This window comes from Equus przewalskii, chromosome 3 (assembly GCF_037783145.1).
Source record: "Equus przewalskii isolate Varuska chromosome 3, EquPr2, whole genome shotgun sequence".
Lineage (NCBI taxonomy): Eukaryota > Metazoa > Chordata > Mammalia > Perissodactyla > Equidae > Equus > Equus przewalskii.
Window position 1 is genome coordinate 98,545,216 of NC_091833.1, and position 7,785 is coordinate 98,553,000.

The following is a 7,785-nucleotide window of genomic DNA, read 5'->3' on the forward strand; positions in this document are numbered from 1 at the left end:
GGATGAAATCACAAGCTGTTCTCTTTTTTTTCTTTTTCCCCAGACACTTCATAAAAATGCCTTTGGTAATTTTAATTACAAGTCTGGCCTTATGGTATTAGCCTAAATATCCAGTCTAGAGTAAATTTGAAATTGTCATTTTCTTATCCTATTTAAGGGCATTCCCTTCCCCCAACCACACGGCAGAAGTCTGTGATGGGGGAGGGGACATGCCTGGCTGCTGCTTGTTTTCCTTCCTGGCTCCTCTCCTCCCTGAGTCAGCCTCGGACTTCTCCAGGGTTGGAGGGCTGAGGAGAGGGTAAGAGACAGGAAAGAAAATGGACAGAAGAAGCCTTGGTTGTCTGTCACAGACACAATCTGGCAATAGTGTCCTCTAGGTGTCAGAGTGTGCTAGTTGAATTTATACTAACCGTAATAACAGAAAACCCCAAATTAGAGTGTCTTAACTGCGAATGTTTTCTTCTCACCGATGTCACAGGAAACCTGGGTCAGTGTTTGAGCAGAGTGGGGAGGCAGGACTCCACTCCACACAGTCACTCAAAGCCCCACTTCTTCCAGGCTGTGGCTTCTCCATTTTCCAGGACTCCATCCTGCTCGGCTGTTGGTGAAAAAGAGAAAAAGCCCAGAGGATCCTGTGGTATGTACTTTCTTTGGGAAGGTGTCTGTCATAATACTCCTGCCCACACTCCATTGGCTGCGACTCAGTCACATGATCCCACCGAACTGCAAGGGCAGCTGGGTCTAGCTGTGTGCCTGGAGGGGTTGAAAAGAAAAGCATGGCATTGTCTCTGCTGTATGCGAGTTCCCAAAGCTGAGTCTTTCCTAGTGGGATGCTTTCATGGATTCCCCAGAGATGCCCCATGTGATCACAGCTTTCTTAACGTGGAGAATTCCCCCCTCTCACTGGCTATTTATAATTCCCTCTAAGCCATGGACATCTGACTGCCCATTCCCTCTGTTGGGGTCACATTACCCTTCCAGAAAAGTTCTCTGTGGGAGATTCCAAGATGACTTCAAGCTGAATCCCCCCAGCTGGTCCTCCAGGAAGCGTCTGTGCTCCTCATCAGTGAACTACAATCTGTTCTCAGTGTCCACCTTTCTACTCAGCCACCTCAGGCTGCATCACTCAGCCATCTGCCGGTAGAATTTTTCAAAAGTGAGTCATATACAAATCCCTGTGCTCCTTCAACTCTAGGGGACACCCGCCAAGCTCTCTTGCAACCTAAAGAATGTGGCTTACGGCGGGAAGGCAGCGCTGTCCTCCTCATTCTCATCGAAGGAAGACAGAATGCACAGCACGTGTAACTCTCTCTCCTCAATTTTGACTCTCCAGATCATTTATTTTGACGTCACAAAATAGGTTTTTCAAAATATCTTTTGCCAGTCATGCATAGAACATCTAGCATCTCACTTTGGAATGTAGAGGTTCTTGACATGTTGTGTTGTTTCTGGTGTTTTTGCCATGCAAAAGGTTTTTGTTGTTTGTTTGTTTGTTTGTTTGTTTAATGTAGTCAAATGAGTCATTCTTTTGACCCTGGGTAAAAAAATATTTCTTATCCTATTTCTGGTCTTAGAAACTTTGACATTCCTTCCAGTTCTTCTGAGCTACTGTGGGCAAATTACATTAAAGGTTTGAACCTTGGTGTTTTTTTTTTACCAGTAAAATTCAGCAATAAAATGCAATTCACAGAGTCATTGTGGAGGTTAAATGGAACATTATCTTTGAAAGCATCTACCACCATGCTTAGAGAGACTAAATGTTCAGCAACAAGGATCTTCTGCTTTCAGTCTGTTCTAGGAGATGTCCAAGCTGCTTCTAAACTGTACATAAATAAATAACGGTTTTAGACTTACATTTGTAATTAACCAGTGGCTTTGAAGAGAGGCCCTAATAAGAGACTGAATTTGCTAGAAATCTAACTGAGCTTTCTCGCTTCTCTGGGTTGGATGGTCTTATTTTGTAGGGAGCGTGCCGCTTGTTTAACGTAAACCAAGAGCTTGGAACAAAACGAGGTTTAGATTTTACTCCATTTCAGCCACCCCCAAACCCGGTCCTGTATAAACATTGTCAAGTTGTCAAAGCTATCTTCTGCTCCCTGGGGAGATCTTTTCTGAATATAAAGTGCCCTGAGGAGACTGATAATATACTCTGAAACAATACAAAGAAAATATATCCGGCTTGCAATGGGCAATCCGGTTCCTGGTCAGAGTTTGGATAATATTTAGTCCTGACATAACCAGGGAGCCCTGTCAAGTTTGCACACACAAGGACAGTGAAACGGGTGGTCTTGATGTGTTAAGCCAACCCCTGGCGTGTGCAGAGAGTACAAGGAAATTATAAGCCCGGCCTGAAGGGTTACCATAATCTGCTGGGTGGTTTCTCTCACAGTTTGCCGTATAAAGCATCTACTTTTTCTGGGAAACTGGATGTGTTTGAGAAATGGGTCGCTCAGATAATTTCAGGAGTCAGAGATGGAAATGTTCCTTGTTTCAGATTCCAGGGGCTTTGACTAAGCTCCTACCAAGTTTTGGGGTGTGTGCCAGGGCCCAATAAGTTCCGAACTAATTGAGAAATAAGACAAACGAATTCTTTTCTAGCAAGCATGTATTTGCTCTTCTGCCGTGTATTTGTCTCTTTAAATTAGGGAGGAGCTCAATGCACACATTCCCAGCTGAGTTCAAACAAGGCGATGCTCTGCCGTCTTGTTTCAGCTCTCAGGCTGTAAATGTGTCCTTTTTGCAATCTATTTAGTGGCAGGATTTTTGCATTTTTGTGATTCCTCTACTTAAAATAGTCCCCATGTGTAATGGTGAAGTGCTGTTCAGTGTTCTAAGTGCAAGAAGGCTGCCATATGCCTTATAGAGAAAACATGTGTTAGATAGGTACGTTGGGCTTCAGTTCTAGCGCTGTTGGCTGTGAGTTCAGTCAACAGCACATGCTAACTAAGGCGTCTTTAAACAGAAATACACATGAAATAAGGGATGTATTGATGGATTGATGAAAATGTTGGGAGTAGAGGCTTGTAGGTACCTGACCTTGAATTTCCCCCATGAATCATGTTTCAGTATCAACTAATTTAAAGTTCTTGGCAACTCTATAGAACATAACTACTGCAAATAATAAGAACCAACTGAAACAATAGCAATAATAATAATATATCAATATAGTTATTTTGTTATTATTAATCATATAATAATCAGAACTATTAGTATTATTAAGGGAGAAAAATTGGCAATAGAGCATTCTGGTCCCCTGGTCTCATGATAACAGAAATTAAAGCCTGCCCTTGGGGTTGCAGTAACAGCTGACAGGTGTGGTAGTGATGGCACTGCTGGAGGCCACCAGGGGCCAATTTAGTCACTATGCTTTATTTAGCCTTTTCTCAGATACAAGTGAACTGGTAAGCTTTTATTTCAGACTCTCCAATGTCTGTTGCAGAATGTGGTCAACTTGCTTTGATGGAGGCCAGTGAAATGTAATTTTTTTCTCGTAGTTGGTGGAGTTGCCACTGGGAAGTGTTATCAAGATGAAAGGGTTTGGAAAATTGGCTCTAGGAGAAAAGACTAACAAAATTCGTGTCATTTTCCTCCAAGAAAGAGGAAGAAACTGCATAATAGCCTTCCAATAGGCAGAAAGACTGTCATTAAGGGCTCTGAGTGGGTATTCTCTCTGTCAGCTAAGCACAGATGGGTTGAGCTGGGAGTATAGCAAAGATTGTTACTGGAATGAGACTTCTTGATGAATCCATAAATCCCAAGTCAATAATGAGTTCTGAACTATTTTTTTCTCTTTGCAGTGGCTTTCTTGTTTCTATTGACAATAAGAGCAAAACATATTCTTTAAAAAGAAATCAGAAAATAAAGAAAAGTATAAAGGAAAAAGATAAGTTTCCCTATAACCCCATCGACAAGAGACGGGCACTGCTAATTTTTTTTAAGACTATTTTTCAGTGCGGTTTTAGATCCACAACAAAATTGAGAGAAAGATGTAGAGCAGAGATGTACCTCCTGGCCCCGCACACCCATAGCCTTTCCCATTATCAACGTCACTCACCAGAGTGGTACATTTCTTACCAATAGTGAACCTACGTTGATACATCATAATCACCTGAAGTCCATAGTTTACCTTAGGGGTCACTCTTGGTGTTGTATGTTCTCTGGGTTTAGACAAAAGCATAATAACATATATCCATCATTATAATATCATACAAGTATTTTCACTGCCTAAAAATCCTCTGTGCTCTGCCTATGCATCCTTGTCTTGTACCTGATCATAATGGGAAAGCTTCAAAGTTCTCACTGTTAATTTTTTTTTTTGAGCAAGATTAGCCCTGAGCTAACATCTGCTGCCAATTCTCCTCTTTTTTCTGAGGATGACTGGCCCTGAGCTAATGTCCGTGACTATCTTCCTCTACTTTATATGTGGGACGCCTGCCACAGCATGGCTTGATGAGCAGTGCATGGGTCCGCACCCGGGATCAGAACCTGCAAACCCTGGGCCGCTGAAGCGTAGCGTGCAAACTTAACTGCTGCACCACCAGGCCAGCCCCAACACTGTTAATATTTTGATGAATAGTCTTCCAGAATTTTTTTCTGTATATTTCCTCTTACGGGAGAATCCTACAGACAAATCCCCAAACTGTATCTGACACCTTTGGCATGAGATTATAATGCTGTTTCCTTCTCAGGCAAACAAATGAGGTTCTTAAGCAAGGTATGGCAACCAAAGTAACTGTCTCTTTTCCCTTAATGAAGGGAAATTAGTGTCATCCAGAAATCTCTAGTTTAGAGTTCTTGTTTAACAAGACCTTGTGTATCTTGTTTAGTAAGTTCATTTGTTTGATCTCCCGACAGGTGTTCATCTCCTGAAATTACAGAGAAACTTATTCTCTTCATCCCAAATAAAGAAAAAGGACATTTTAAGTGGGATTCTTCATTGGTCCACAGTTGCTGCCCTGGGACAGAATTCCCTATTGCCTTGCTGGGGACAATCTGATCACTTCAGGGAGCGGGTGGTGTTGGCTCACTGCAAGGAGAAGCCATCCCACCCCTTATCTCCAATACAAACCAGCACCAAACTCCAGGACAATTGAAAAAAAAGTCCCATCCACCAGAAGGGACTGAAACAGTGCAGGAAACGTAATCACAATGGCTAATACTTGTGTAGCCTGTACTATGTGCTAGGTGCTGCCGTAAGCACTTTAGGCATTAACTTATTGAAACCTCCCAACAAACTAAAGAGATAGAAAACATCATCTGCATTTTACAGATGAGGAAACAGAGGCACATAAAGGTTAAGGAACTTGCCCAATATCACAAAGCCGGTAGGGAGTGAGCTGAGCTTTGAACCAAGGTAATTTGGCTCCAGCATCTATGCACGTGACCATTAGACTAATAGCCTCTCAAAAAGCTTTTAAATACTCTTTGGGGATTGCATTTATAGAGAATAAAAGGCTTGAGAAACCTAGGTATAAAAGACATATGAAACACGTGTTTAGGTCTTGAAGATCACTTACCTGAACAGTAAAAGATGAAAAGAAGCACAGAAAACAGGGCGAAGTGGAAAGAATTCAAGCAATGGGATTAGAGAGAACTGGGTAAGAATCCCGGTGCCACCACTTCTAGGCTGCACTACCTCGGAAACGTTACCTCCCATCTCGAAGCCTCGATTGAAGGATACCCATCTCACAGGGTTGCTGACTAGATGAGATGCTGCGTGATGTCCGTGCCCTGTGCTCTGCCTTCTTGTCCTCTGACTCCTGAGTAACAGTGAGCAGCCACTGTGTCTGATTGCTCCCCACTCTCTCATGTGCAGAATTAAAATCACTTTTTAGTTTTCCCCAAAGAGTGCACTTGCACAGACGCATAACATAGACTGTCCTGAAGACCGTGTAGGGCCATGAGGAAGAGCTTTACATATCACTTATCGTAGCAGTAAATGACTTAGGGTTTCATTTCCCAGCTTTCTTCTCTGCTAACCTGCCACCGAGGTGATGGGGCAGGGTAGGGTGGTGGTTTAAGGTACTCTCTCAGTCAATCTCTCTCTCCCTTTCTCTTTCTCCTTTTGTCTCCTCTTTTTTGCCCCAACTACATACACTCTCAGCTTTAGACTCCTCCCTCCAAGATCTTTTGCCCCAAGCAACTCCGTCAAACTTTTATTACCATATGACTTTGGCTCTAAGCCAGCTCTGAATTCTACACTCACACATGCAAACTTGACACACTGCTCAACCAAAATGGCCCTCCAGGTATTTTCTCAAGACCCATTGTTTTGGTTACCTATTCCTGTGCAAAAAGCCACCCAAAAACTTAGTGGCTTAACGTAACAGCAAGCATTTATTCTCTCTCTTATGGTTCTCTGGGTTGACTGGGCTTGGCCTGATGGTTTCTCTGCCCCACATGGTGTTAGCTGGCCTGACAGTCATCCAAGGCTGGAATGTTCAAGATGGTTCACTCACATGGCCGGGAGGTTGGTGGTGGCCCCCTGCTGGGAGCTGAACTGGAGGAACTTAGTTCTCTTCCACGTGGCCACTCCACCTGCTCGTGCTTCTCACAAGGAGCCAAGTGGGTTCCAAGAAGGACCATTCCCAGCACTTGGAAGCAGAAGCTGCAGCTCTCTTAAGGCACAGCCTTGGAAGTTCTACAGTAAAAATTTCCACCACTTTCTATGGTCAAAGCTAGAGCCAGCTCCGAATAAGAGGACAAGCAGTCAAGAATTTGCACCATCTTTAATCCGCCACACCCATCATCTTGAAAAAAGCTGTCAGTAGCAAAATTATTTTTCTGTGACCTATTCAAAGTACTTGGCATATAAACGCCAGAATGAAGTTTCCTGACTTTTTCTATTTCTTGCGATGAAATGGGTACGTTGGTAGGTTTACAGGGGTAGGAATGCAAAGGATGGAAAGTAGTGGCTAGAACAGATCCTAATTTTCATATCTGCTTACAAGTGCTCTCTTTTGCTTAATCTCAGATCACAAATTCCAAAACAATTAATATCTCGTTGATCAGATAGGGGCCGGCCCGGTGGCGCAGCGGTTAAGTTCGCACGTTCCGCTTCTCGGCGGCCCGGGGTTCGCTGGTTCGGATCCCGGGTGCGGACATGGCGCTGCTTGGCAGCCATGCTGTGGTAGGCGTCCCACGTATAAACTAGAGGAAGATGGGCACTGATGTTAGCTCAGAGCCAGGCTTCCTCAGCAAAAAGAGGAGGACTGGCAGTAGTTAGCTGAGGGCTAATCTTCCTCCAAAAAAAAACCCAAACAAACAAACAAAAATCTCGTTGATCAGATAGCCCTTCTGGATCTCCTCGCCATCTGTGGGACACTGTTCATCCCCTCACCCATCCGAGAGTGGGCCACAGTAGGTGGGGGCTGTGCCCCTGCTTCTGCATCGCTCTCAGGCTCAGGCCACCAGCATTGCACCCGTCAGCACATCTCTGCACCAAAACTCTGATTTGCTCTCTTGTTTTCTTCATTTGCTTTGCAGATTAAGTTTATCATCATCTGAGTAATACTTTTTAAAGCTGGCAGGAAATCAAAAGGCAATATATTTTATGTTGCCAGTAAAAAGCAATTGTCAGACCCTAGCTAGCCATGAGAGCCAAGTCCAAACATTCTCCAGGAGCCGTAATGAAAAGGAATAAAGAGGATTCTTCTTAACTGCCCCGCGTCAGCCTCCACTTCAGCAATAATACATTCAGCAATAACCTTGTAAACAGGGCTGAGGGAACTGGAGGAAAAATCCACATTGCGACCAAAGTCATTCCTCTTCCTAATTAAAAGAATC

At 43.6% G+C, this 7,785-nt stretch overlaps 1 long non-coding RNA gene across 1 annotated transcript; it reads left to right on the forward strand.

Annotated features, from left to right (window-relative positions):
• The first annotated feature begins 261 nt into the window (after positions 1-261).
• LOC139082331 (uncharacterized) lies at positions 262-6,827 on the forward strand. The gene is made up of 3 exons (XR_011538231.1): positions 262-298; positions 479-637; positions 4,855-6,827. It is a non-coding gene; the product is annotated as an uncharacterized lncRNA (long non-coding RNA).
• Positions 6,828-7,785: the final 958 nt, after the last annotated feature.